Source organism: Dysidea avara, chromosome 1 (genome assembly GCF_963678975.1).
Source record: "Dysidea avara chromosome 1, odDysAvar1.4, whole genome shotgun sequence".
NCBI classification, from domain to species: Eukaryota; Metazoa; Porifera; class Demospongiae; order Dictyoceratida; family Dysideidae; genus Dysidea; species Dysidea avara.
This window is the reverse complement of record NC_089272.1, coordinates 16,290,066-16,303,049: the sequence shown is the minus strand read 5'-3', so window position 1 is coordinate 16,303,049 and position 12,984 is coordinate 16,290,066. Positions and strand designations below refer to the sequence as shown.

The window sequence follows — 12,984 nt, the reverse complement described above, 5'->3', positions numbered from 1 at the left end:
TATTACACTGGGCCCTGGTGTTGGTACAAGTCTAGTTACGCCACTGCTGCATGGGCCGGAGTCACGCTGACGAGTCAGTGGAGGCATACCGTGGCGAAATTAAAACAAATTAGTGACTGCTCACAATTAAACCAAGAGTTGACAGTACAGTGGCTATCAAATCAGCCAGCTCGCTATGGCTAATGACCTTGCCCACTTCCACACTGTTTGAGTTTGGGAATTGAGGCGGGCGCCTCACACCTTGACGTCATGGCGGCAAGTTTGAATCTTCAAAGAGCACAAAAGCGATCTCATAAACTAACAAACAACTTTTAGCGAAATTAAATGCACGTAAAAAGCCCCCGATAGCCGCAGCCCTTTTACAATACGACTTCATGGTTGAAAGAAAATCGCTTCAATGGGATGCGATGACGAAGAAAATGAAAAAAAGAACGATGCACATTTGAATAGCTAATAATCAAGACACACGGTAGTGTGTCGTGCGGCCCAAGAAGCCGGCGCGTAACACCCGTGAGTATATTGACAGGAGGAAAGAAAACGCAATTTGCGCACCTCCGTAGCTCTGTGCTGCCTTGATGAAACAAGACGATTTTTGCTGTGGACACTCCCTCTACCTTCAGCACTCCACATTCCAAATTTGAGCGAAATCGCTTCAAGCGTTCCCGAGATATGCGACTTCAAAAATTGGCTTAGTTTCTTCGTTTTTCTTCTTATTTTTCTTTCTCTTTTCGCACACTTAAAAAAACTGCTATAAAACGCGAACGCCATATCCGATCGCCTTGAAATTTGGCACACAGAAGGGGGGTATAAAGGCGCATCTCTGTACCAACATTGGCTAGAATACAATAAACAGGCAAAGAGTTATGAGCGATTACTCACGAAAAATAACACCAATATGTTGTCACGCTTACAGGGTAAACCGCGTATGGGAAGAAGCTGAAAATCGGTGGGTGAATAGGTTAACTATTGAACCTCAAACCTTTTGTGGTTTGAAAGAAATCGAGCTAAAAACCAGGAAGATACAACGAAAAAACCAACAGTGTGTAACAATTACGCAATCGAGATTAGCTAATAAAAAACGACTGCTTGCCACGCCTACCAGGTAAACCGCTTGGGGTAATGCTTTGAAAATCGCTGTACAGATGGAGTTATCATCTTAGAAAGGCTCTTCAATGGTGTAGAAGAATCAGACTTAAAGCCACAGAGTTATAACAAGAAATCCAACTTGGTGTAGCAAGTGCGAGATCGAGATACTCTAATAGAGCAGTCATCCTAATAGAGCAGTCATCCTAATAGAGCAGTCATCCTAATAGAGCAGTCACCCGAAGAGAATTATGATTATGATTATGATGTGATTTGGGTTGAGGCTTAGAAGCCTGTACACCCATTCAATTACATACATATACAAACATAAATTAGATGCAATGAACAAAATTAACTATGAATATAATTATTACATTAACATAAATCTATAGTCATAAAAGTAATTATCTATAGCTGATTTAAAATTATTTAATAAAGAATTTCCTACAATATCACTCGTAAGATTGTTCCAATCATTAATTACTCTAGTACCAAAATAGTTGACCCGACATGAAAGGTGGGCAGGGGGCTTAAGTAATTTATATGCGTGACCTCTAGTTTGTGTATTGTGGGAGAAAGTAAAAAAGTTGGAGAGAGTTGAAAAAGTTGAATTCAAGAGATCAGTTAGAAACAAGTAACCTGTATAGAGATCAGCTACAAACAAGTCACCCTGTAGAGAGATCAGTCACAAACAATTCACCCTGTAGAGAGATCAGCTAGAAGAAGTTACCTTGTAGGGAATTCATGCAACTATAGAGATAATTCAGCTAGAAGAAATCACCTTGTAGAGTTCAGCTACAAAGAAACCACAATGTAGAGAGTTCAGCTACAAAAAAATCGCCCTGTAGAGAGATCAGCTAGAAGAAGTTACCTTGTAGAGAGCTCAGCTACAAAAAAACCATCATGTAGAGAGTTCAGCTACAAACAAATCTCCGTGTAGAGAAATCAGCTAGGAGAAGTTTCCTTGTAGAGAGTTCAGTTACAAAGAAACCACCATGTAGATAATTCATTTACAAACTAGTGACCCTGTAGAGACATCAGCTAGAAGAAGTTACCTTGTAAAGAGTTCAGCTACATAGAAACCATTCTGTAAAGAGCTCAGCTGCAAACAAATCACCTGTACAGAATTCAGCTACAAACAAATCACCCTGTAGAGAGATCAGCTAGAAGAAGTTACCTTGTAGAGAGTTCAGCTATAAAGAAACCATCATGTGGAGAGTTCAGCTGCAAACAAATCACCTGTAGAGAGTTCAGCTACAAACAAATCTCCGTGTAGAGAGATCAGCTAGGAGAAGTTTCCTTGTAGAGAGTTCAGTTACAAAGAAACCACCGTGTAGAGAATTCATTTACAAACTAGTGACCTTGTAGAGACATCAGCTAGAAGAAGTTACCTTGTAAGTTCAGCTACAAAGAAACCATTCTGTAAAGAGCTCAGCTGCAAAAAAATTACCTTTACAGAATTCCACTACAAACAAATCACCCTATAGAAAGATCAGCTAGAAGAAGTTACCTCGTAGAGAGTTCAGTTACAAAGAAACCACCATGTAGAGAATTCATTTACAAACTAGTGACCCTGTAGAGACATCAGCTAGAAGAAGTTACCTTGTAAAGAGTTCAGCTCCATAGAAACCATTCTGTAAAGAGCTCAGCTGCAAACAAATCACCTGTACAGAATTCAGCTACAAACAAATCACCCTGTAGAGAAATCAGCTAGAAGAAGTTACCTTGTTGATAGTTCAGCTACAAACAAATCACCCTGTAGAGAGATCAGCTAGAAGAAGTTACCTTGTAGAGAGTTCATCTACAAAGAAACCATCATGTGGAGAGTTCAGCTGCAAACAAATCAACTGTAGAGAGTTCAGCTACAAACCAATCTCCCTGTAGAGAGATCAGCTAGAAGAAGTTACCTAGTAGAGAGTTCAGTTACAAAGAATCTACCATGTAGAAAGTTCAACTACAAACTAGTGACCTTGTGGAGACATCAGCTAGAAGAAGCTACCTTGTAGAGAGTTCAGCTACAAAGAAACCATTCTGTAAAGAGCTCAGCTGCAAACAAATCACCTGTACAGAATTCAGCTACAAACAAATCACCCTGTAGAAAGATCAGCTAGAAGAAGTCACCTTGTAGAGAGTTCAACTACAAAGAAACTACCATGTAGGGAGTTCAGCTAGAAGAACTTACCTTGTAGAGAGTTCAGCTACAAAGAAACCATCATGAAGAGAGTTCAGCTGCAAAAAAATCTCCCTGTAGAGAGTTTAGTTAGAAGAAGCTACCTTGTAGAGAGTTCAGCTACAAAGAAACTATTCTGTAAAGAGCTCAGCTGCAAACAAATCACCTGTACAGAATTCAGCTACAAACAAATCACCCTGTAGAGAGATCAGCTAGAAGAAGTTACCTTGTAGAGAGTTCAGCTACAAATTTAAAGAAACCATCATGTGGAGAGTTCAGCTGCAAACAAATCACCTGTAGAGAGTTCAGCTACAAAGTAACCACCATGTAGGGAGTTCAGCTAGAAGAAGTTACCTTGTAGAGAGTTCAGCTACAAAGAAGCCATCATGAAGAGAGTTCAGCTGCAAACAAATCTCCCTGTAGAGAGTTCAGTTAGAAGAAGTTACCTTGTAGAGAGTTCAGCTACAAAGAAACCATCATGAAGAGAGTTCAGCTACAAACAAATCACCCTGTAGAGAGATCAGCTAGAAGAAGTCACCTTGTAGAGAGTTCAGCTACAAAGAAACCACCATATAGAGAGTACAGATGCAAACAAATCACCCTGTAGAAAAATCAGCTACAAACAAATCACCCTGTAGAAAGATCAGCTAGAAGAAGTCACCTTGTAGAGAGTTCAGCTACAAAGAAACCACCATGTAGGGAGTTCAGCTAGAAGAAGTTACCTTGTAGAGAGTTCAGCTACAAAGAAACCATCATGAAGAGAGCTCAGCTGCAAACAAATCTCCCTGTAGAGAGTTCAGTTAGAAGAAGTTACCTTGTAGAAAGTTCAGCTACAAAGAAACCATTCTGTAAAGAGCTCAGCTGCAAACAAAATCACCTGTATAGAATTCAGCTACAAACAAATCACCCTGTAGAGAGATCAGCTAGAAGAAATTACCTTGTAGAGAGTTCAGCTACAGTAAAAAGAAACCACCATGTAGAGAGTTCAGCTGCAAAGAAATCATCCTGTAGAAAATTCTGCCACAAACAAATTGCCCTGTAGAAAGATCAGTTAGAAGAAGTTATCTTGTAGAGAGTTCAGCTACAAAGAAACCACCATGTAGAGAGTTCAGCTGCAAACAAATCACCACTAGAGAGTTCAGCTACAAACAAATCTCCCTGTATAGAGATCAGTTAGAAGAAGTTACCTTGTAGAGAGTTCAGCTACAAAGAAACTACCATGTAGAGAGTTCAGCTAGAAGAAATTACCTTGTAGAGAGTTCAGCTACAAAGAAACCATCATCTAGATAGTTCAGCTGCAAACAAATCACCTGTAGAGAGTTCAGCTACAAACAAATCTCCCTGTAGAGAGATCAGTTAGAAGAAGTTACCTTGTAGAGAGTTCAGCTACAAAGAAACCATTCTGTAAAGAGCTCAGCAGCAAAAAATCACCTATACAGAATCCAGCTACAAATAAATCACCCTGTAGAGAGAACAGCTAGAAGAAGTTACCTTGTTGATAGTTTAGCTACAAACAAATCACCCTGTAGAGAGATCAGCTAGAAGAAGTTGCCTTGAAGAGTGTTCAATTACACAGAAACCACCATGGACAGTTCTGTAATAAATATATGTATTATATATATAATTTGTACATTTACTGATAACATCAGAAATATTTAAGGTACATCTGCTTCATCTTTTCTTCTTCCTGTGGTAAAGAAAAAAAGATAGGTTAAAAAAGTCCCAAAGCAGGCCATAGGCCGGCTTTGGGGTATACAAATACAAAAAGAAGTGAAATCTAATCCAAAACAGCCAAGCTGTAAAAAAAAGTGTGCGGCCCTCAAAAAGGCTATGGTGAAAAAAGATGTGAAATCCAAGGCGGTGGCCAAGAAATGGCTGTGATGGTAGGTTAATGGTAAAAATTTTAATAACGACAATTCAGGTGAATTTTGTGCCAATTGACCAAGCGGCACCAAAATTCACCTGAATTGTTGTTATCAAAATTTTTACCATTAACCTACCATCACAGCCATTTCTTGGCCGCCACCTTGGATTTCACATCTTTTTTCACCATAGCCTTTTTGAGGGCCGCACACTTTTTTTACAGCTTGGCTTGTTTTGGATTAGATAAGTATTGTCTAGAAATCATTTGATATTAACATTCACCGTCCATTGAGAAAGCTTATTGTAGACTACTATATAAACATGCATCAATAGTCAAAGGTACAACCAACTTGCTTTTGGTTTGTAGTAGCAATATATTAAGTATTATGCTTCTCTTGCTATAGGTCACAGAAGTGGAAACTGATTATGTGCAATGAAAAAGTGGCAGTCTCTTTTTCAGGTATGCATACAACAATTTTAATTGTTTGTATGTAATTGCTCTGATCTTTAGATAAATGGGCATGTTTGATTCAGCTGAACAAATGCTACAGTAAGACAACAAGTATGTTAAACAATTCATAATTTTAGCCATACCTTTATTTGATATTTTTTTAGATTTGAGGTGGAAGAAAGATTTTGTGCTGATAACATGTGACAGTGAACATGGTATGTAGTAAGAACATACACATACTGTTTTGTAATTACTTACCTTTTATATAGCTATTTCAAGACTATTCCAATCACTTGGTAGTGGCATAGTTACTTCAATGGCAGCCACCTGAACAGCATTCAAAAGATCTAGATGGAGGAGAACCTTCAGATATGAGGATATCAGGATCAAGAGTGGCAGAAGCCAGTGTCTTTGTCTTTTTGCACTAGAGATCACTGCCTGGATATTTGAAGATGATATGATGAATTAAGAACTCAACTATAGAACTCAGTTGTAACAGATGCTACTATTGCATTTTAGAGTGCTATTATTACATTTTTAAAAGTGTCAATTCAACCAAACCTTGTAAATTCAACCCAAATAATCATGTTGTTTTAGCACCATCTATGTGTTGGTTAATATAGCACCAGAAGGTGGTGTTATATTTGGTACCGTCAAATTACACCTGGTTTTGGTGTTATTTCAACACATCACTTTTAACAGTGCTCATATGATACACAAAATAATATCTGCTAAAGCCTACAAGCTTTTAATAATCCATTTGAATTATTGTTTACTATTGTGTCATGTACACTGCTTTCACCATCAATAGCCACCTGTTGTTGATATCTTTTAAGGTGGTATATATTTATTTATGAAAATAACCTTTAGTGTTTGGATGTGGTTTAATGACCTCGTTTTGGGTAGCTACAATGTATTTACACATGCAATATATGTTTTGAATAACAAGATATGTGGTTACATGCATAAAACCATTCAAGTCTATAATCACTCTGTTGGATAGGTCAAGGTGTAACTAAATACACAAAATGGCTACTTTTGAGAGTCATTTAATAAGATTATCCAATTACAATATATTAACTATAGGGTGATTACATTACTACTTTTTAGCAGTTAATCTGAGAACTTTTATGCAGCTAAAGCACAGCTACATTCTGTAGTTTATTTCATACAATGTCCAACCAATTTATAATTATGTAAGATATACCTTTTTTTACAATTTCATATAGAGAATGTAGCTACATCAGGTAACGCATGCATTGCTTTCAGTACACATGTATATAGTACATACTGTACGTACCCATTAATGTATAGCTACAAAATTCATACACACTTAAGTCATGAGTTTAGAGCACATAGTCATGTAAAAACTGCACGCTAAACACTCGAAGATCTAGTTACTGCATGTAACCGGCTGCACATTATGTGTGTAAATTCACTGTGAGTCTCCATCTACTTATGTTTCTAATGTACTATTTTGTGGAACATACATCCAGTAGTTCTAAAAGACACATAAAAGTATACTTAGATATACTGTAGATAATGAATGTAGTTCAGACTCTAATCGTAATAATTATACATACAGTGTAGCTACAGCTACATGCGAGTAGTAGACAGTTTATAATTACATGTATACAGAGTCATTAAAACTGATACTTAGCCATTGTATTGGACATTTCTCAGTGTCACAACCAGTGATCTAGCATCTATGACCAGCACACTGGCTTTCACACAGTGCAACTGTATGGCTGTCTTCTACAGTTGGTTAACTTACTAGTAGCTAACAGGTTTGCATAAAATCAGAATTTCTTTGCTGGCGGCCCTAACTCATGTGTCGACAATGGTATAATAGACAAACTCTTCATTTTTATTCTGTTCAGAAACATGCAGCTAGTCTACCCTGTAGCTACTATATCATTTGAAATGACCGATTAACTAAAGCACGCTTGTAGCTAGCATAGGCGGCGGAGCCCCCCTAGGTCTGCTGAGGGGGGGCTTAGCCCCCCCTCAGAATGATATCACACCGAAATTATCTTTCTTGGAGTGGGGCTGAAAACCGTGATAAAGATCGAGATACTCTAATAGAGCAGTCACACTAATAAAGTAGTCAGTGTGTAGCGAGCTATGTAAGGATTTTTATGTAGTTTATCAGCTAGAAATGGTAGCTGGTGAGGTGGAAAGCTCTTGTGAGCTGGTTGTGACCTTTTTTTTTTTTTTTTTTTTTTGGTCTCACCTTACCAAACTATAGAAAGAAGTCTGGGTCAGCTCAGCGAAGCCCCCTCTCATATCAACTACTTCCTCCGCCGCTGGTAGCTAGCTAAAGAAGTCTAAACTTGCCATTATATCTGAGTGTTGAAATAAGTTAGCTACTGCTTTTGGTCCAGCAATCAAGGTTGGCTCGAGACTTTCCGAGAAGCAGTAGCTAGCGCCTTGCAATCGGCCTTCTTGCAGGTTCCTATAATTAAAGCAGACCCGCATGCATATGCACGTGATTAATTTGGTTAACTCACGTCAAGCACCTCAAATAGTCTGCTCTGTTCACTCTTGTTTTTTCTCTGTTAGTTTATCCCATTAGTGTAGCGACATAGGGCGACACAGACTTGAGACTAAGGTAGGGTCCGCAATCCGAAAAATCAACTTCTACAAATCAACCCCCCTACCATTGTGGGATGTTCATTGTAGTATCCCATTGCTTGATCCACCATGAAACCGGAGGCACGATTGTTGTCTTCACGGAAATGTCATTTTCAGTATCTCACAAGATGCAAGATTTATTTTTAAAATTTCGTGCTCCACACAAAGGACCGGATGAAACTTGCTACTTAGCCAAATCGTATCCAGAGTTGTTGTAGTTGAAAACTACGCACAGAAATAAGTAAATGATTTGCTGGGTGCCCAGCACAGGGTTGCTTCCTTTGAAAAAACAGACAAAGAAATACGAAGTTTCGAATTCAAACTGCCCTACCACCCAGGGCAAGAGAAGCCAACTATTCCTCATAGTGTTTCGATACGGTTGGGTGCATGGTCTGTCTATGCTGTTAGTTTGGAAAAGATCTGAGACTTCTCACCATCTGGGTGACGAGCGTCAAAATTTTCTGCAGCATCAAAGAATTGTGTCGCGCTTTCTAGCCATTTCCAGCGCTTTTGCAGCCACAACAATCATCAATTATAGACTAAAACTATGGCAAAAGATGTCCCTGAACGTTTGGTAATAGCGGTTGTCAATTATTGTTTCATCCACAGCTTCCACGCCTCGCTCTAAGCTATGCATCAAGGTAGGTAGCAAAATCGTCCAAATTTGACTTCACCTCTCACGCTCCACAGCAGCTTCAAATCTTCACTAGATCACCCTACATCACCATTATGCTTCAAAACATCCCAAAACAAACCGAAAAATGCACAAAATCTTTCATTTTTGATTCGAGCTGGGTGGAGCTCCTGGTGAGCTGCTGGTATACTGCATCATATGAAATCACAGAATACCAACTACTACTACTACCAAACGTTTTGAACCATCTTTTATCATCATTCTAAACAAAATTAAGTGGCTAGTGTGGCATCAGAAGTACTGGAAAGCACTTTGGTACCATTGAGAGAATCCCTTGAAATGACGCACGAAAATTTTGACGTTCTTCACCCAGATGGTGAGAAGTCTCAGATCCTTTCCAGACTAACAGCATAGACAGACTATGCATCCAACCTTATCACATCACTATGAGGGAGAGTTGGCTTTTCTTATCTTGGCTGGTAGGGAAGTTTGAATTTGAAAATTCATGTTTTGTTTTCTGCTTTTTGAGAGAAAGCAACCCTGTGCCGGGAACCCAGTGAATCATTTGCTTACTACTGTGCGTACTTTTGAACTAAATTAACTCTAGATAATACCTAGCTAAGCAGCAAGTTCTATCCTGTTCTTTGTGTGGAGCACGAAATTTTAAAAATAATTTTTGCATCTCACGAAATACTAAAATCGATAGTTCTGTGAAGACAACAATCGTGCCTCCGGTTTCATGGTGGATCTGGCAATGGGATACTACAATGAACATCCCACAATGGTAGGGAGATTGATTTGTGAAAGTTGATTTTTCGGATTGCGGACCCTAACTAAGGCTATTTTTTATCAACGCTTGGCTCATCAACTTTCAAACAAGTGGGGCGATGATTACTCTGTTGTCATGGGGTGGTTAAGGTGCTGTCTATCTTTTTCTCTCTTGCGGTCCTCCATACAATGCATCCGCGGAGCCCGCTCATCCATCGGTCACTATGTTAAGACTCCCCCAATTGTGGAGCTGATTCGGGCAGAGTCTCAGTTTGCCGTGGACTAAGAAAGTCCCGGTTTGTCCAGCACAGGCCATTTATGTGCTGGGGGTGGTAGGCAAGGGCAGTCCATCAAGCCCGGGTAAAAAATAAAAAATAAAAAAAAATAAAAAAACTAAGGCTATTTCTTCGAAAAACCACAATAGTGTTATTTTCGGTGTATGGCTACGAGGGTAGACGTCTAGTTATACATTTGAATTTAGGGCGTATTATAGTGAGGCTCCGGCTCAGCGAGCTTGACTGTTGCTGTAAATCTGTTGCCTTGTGAAGCACATAGCAATCATTAAAAGACTGTGGTAAGGAGGTATTAACTTATAGCTAGCTAAGTATCTTAGATTGTATATGCAGTGGAACCTCTATAGCTACAACGGACAGTTAGGGGACCAATAATTTTTGGCTACTTTTTGTTGTACTTGTAGTACTGTAAAATTAACAAAGTGGATAATTCATAGTATAGTGCCGGCACCGGTTACGAACGTGAACGGATATTTTACCGGCACAAGTCCATCAGTTGCTGGACTATCAAACAAACCAGTTGTACATGTCTAGGCGAGCTAGAGTTGGTACGCGTCCAATATGCGCCGAGCATTCGACTTTAGGGCACGCGTCTAGTAGGTTTCCCCGAGCATTCAACTTTAGGGCACGCGTCTAGTAGGTTGCCCCGAGCATTCAACTTTAGGCGAGGGTAGACATCAGGGCTTCCGGCTTCTGGAGGTACCTACACCATCATACCTTCTTTGATGTTAGAGTTTTTAACTGCTTTGCAGCTTCTAATCGTTCCTCTACGCTATCTACTGCTTTTCGAAGACATGAATTAGAGAAACGTCGTGCTTATGAGGAACGGATTCGGGAGGTGGAGCATGGGAGTTTTACCCCCCTTGTTTTTTCCACTTCAGGTGGCATGGGAAGGACTGCTACCACAACTTATAAACATCTTGCCCGCCTGCTGAGCGAGAAGTGGAATTCCCAATATTCTGTGGTGATGGGCTGGCTCAGTTGTAGTTTGGGGTTTTCCTTATTCCGTTCTTCTGAATCAGTTATGTGCATCAGGGGATCACGCTCAAGATCCAAGTGTCCGTGTGTGCCTCCAGCAGTTGATCTTGCTGTTGCTGAGGGGTACCTGCCTGCCCATTGAGCCCTGGGCTTGCTGTAGGTTCTGTGTAGGTTCTTTTCTGTAGGTTATAATTAATTTTTCAATTATTTTCTTAGCATTCTATAGAGATGTGTGGGAGGAAGGGAGTGCCATTAGGGCCTGACTTTAGGGGACGCGAAAAGTAGTTCCTTAGCATTAGGGGTAGGCTAGGGTTCAGCTTTGGTTTCTTCTTCACTCTTGTTATATGTAGAAGTCACTTCACTTCAGTAGGATGTTTATAAGGTAGAAACTAAAACGAGGTGAGTAGCTGCAGCACCGGTAGTATAATCGTTACGAATATTGCTTATGAGTACGGATGCCTGGGTTCGCCGTTGCTGAGACAACTTTTTTTTTTTGCTTTCTTAGGTTTTTTTGTCTAAGTTTTTTTAATGCACGTGACTGCTGGCACTATATAACTTGCCTTTTTTTGATGCACGTAACATTCTAAGTATTATACCCTCTACTACCGGCAAAATAGCCGGAAAAACAGTGTAGCTAACCGGTGCCGGCACTATAGGTCTATAACATTCGACTCTGTTCCCCACAATGACTTATTGACCAGGTTATGGTCCCTGGGAATTCGTGGTGACCTGTGGAATTGGTTTCAGGCTTATCTTCTCAACAGACAGCAACGAGTACGTATTAACAATTCTATTTCAGAGGTGCTACCTGTGTTATCAGGAGTACCACAAGGCAGCATCCTTGGTCCTCTTTTGTTCATTCTTTACATCAATGATTTTCCTTCGCTATTAAAAGAATCACTGCCCTTTTTATTTGCTGACGACACCAAGTGTATACATACAGCTAAGACTGCTGAAGACTTCAAAATTGTACAAGAGGACCTTAACATAGCCAGCAACTGGTCCGTGTTGCATAATTTATCATTTAATTGCTCCAAATGTGCTGTTTTACACTTTTGGTGCAACAATAATAGTACAGCTCAGTACTTCCTCAACAATAACAATATTGAATCGACAGAACTGATTAAAGACCTTGGGATCATGATATCTACTGACCTCTCCTGGTCTGCTCATTGTAATATGGTTGTGTCCAGAGCCTACAAACAGCTAGGCTTAATCCGTCGTAGTTTTACAACCAACTGTACCTTGACAAAGAAACAATTATACATCTCCTTGGTGCATTCTCAACTTATGTACTGTTCCGAAATCTGGCGACCCAATCTTGTTCAAGATATCCAGCTTTTGGAAAGGGTTCAGCGGAGAGCCACAAAGTACATTCTTAATGATTATACTTCATCCTATAAAACTAGACTATTAAAGTTGTCGATGCTTCCCCTCATGTTTACTTACGAACTAAATGACTTGTTATTTTTTATTAAATCCATCAAGAATCCATCTTTACACTTTGACATCTCCAAGTGGGTCCATTTTAACAGCAACAGTTCTACAAGATCATCAACCCATTCCAAGCTAGTTCATAATTATACGAAATATAGCACCTCCCGCCACTTTTATTTTAACCGTTTACCACGTTTATGGAATGTACTGCCACCTTTAAATCTAGATCTATCTATAGCAACACTAAAGAGACAGTTAAACAACATCTTCTGGGCCATGTTCACTTCAAACTTTGATGACAATAATTACTGTACTTATCATGTTGTATGTCCTTGTCATAGGTGTAGTTCCACCCCAATTACCCCTTTGTTAATTAATTAGTTTACTTGCAATTTTTAGTTGCTCCCTTGTAATCTTAACTTATAATTGGGTGCTGATAGCTCTTATCAGCACATCAGCTGCTGTATTTTATAGTCTAGTTTAGTTTTATACCAACCCCCCAGTTTGTATCCATGTCTTTCAGCAGCAAAATCACAATAATAATAATAATAATAACCTGCCTTTCCTTTTCTTAAGTTTGAGAGTTGTTAAAGAAATATTCCGCTAAACTGTATTACTAGCTAGCTATATACTGTGTTGTCTATGAAAACATAGCCTTCTCACAGGTCCCTAG

General features: G+C 39.4%; 3 long non-coding RNA genes across 26 annotated transcripts in view; 2 read left to right on the top strand and 1 right to left on the bottom strand.

Annotated features, from left to right (window-relative positions):
• The window catches only part of LOC136257906 (uncharacterized), a 32,597-nt gene extending 23,302 nt beyond the window's left edge, over positions 1-9,295 (bottom strand). The window contains exons 1-4 of one of the 2 annotated variants that reach the window (XR_010702299.1): positions 8,078-9,295; positions 7,905-8,022; positions 5,826-7,068; positions 5,711-5,757 (exon numbers count right to left, since the gene is read on the bottom strand). This is a non-coding gene — a long non-coding RNA (uncharacterized lncRNA). Of the gene's footprint in view, positions 1-5,710; positions 5,758-5,825; positions 7,069-7,805; positions 8,023-8,077 lie in introns of both variants that reach the window. The other variant, XR_010702298.1, reaches the window with a different exon arrangement.
• LOC136257898 (uncharacterized) lies at positions 5,375-6,192 on the top strand. Its single transcript, XR_010702293.1, has 5 exons — positions 5,375-5,455; positions 5,521-5,576; positions 5,628-5,678; positions 5,732-5,782; positions 5,837-6,192. It is a non-coding gene; the product is annotated as an uncharacterized lncRNA (long non-coding RNA).
• A 750-nt stretch (positions 9,296-10,045) lies between the features above and the next one.
• Positions 10,046-12,984, top strand: part of LOC136257808 (uncharacterized) — a 61,557-nt gene continuing 58,618 nt past the window's right edge. For 21 of the 23 annotated variants that reach the window (XR_010702210.1, XR_010702192.1, XR_010702193.1 and 18 more), the window contains exon 1: positions 10,046-10,177. This is a non-coding gene — a long non-coding RNA (uncharacterized lncRNA). The remainder of the gene's footprint in view (positions 10,178-12,984) is intronic. The other 2 variants (XR_010702223.1, XR_010702219.1) reach the window with 1 other exon arrangement.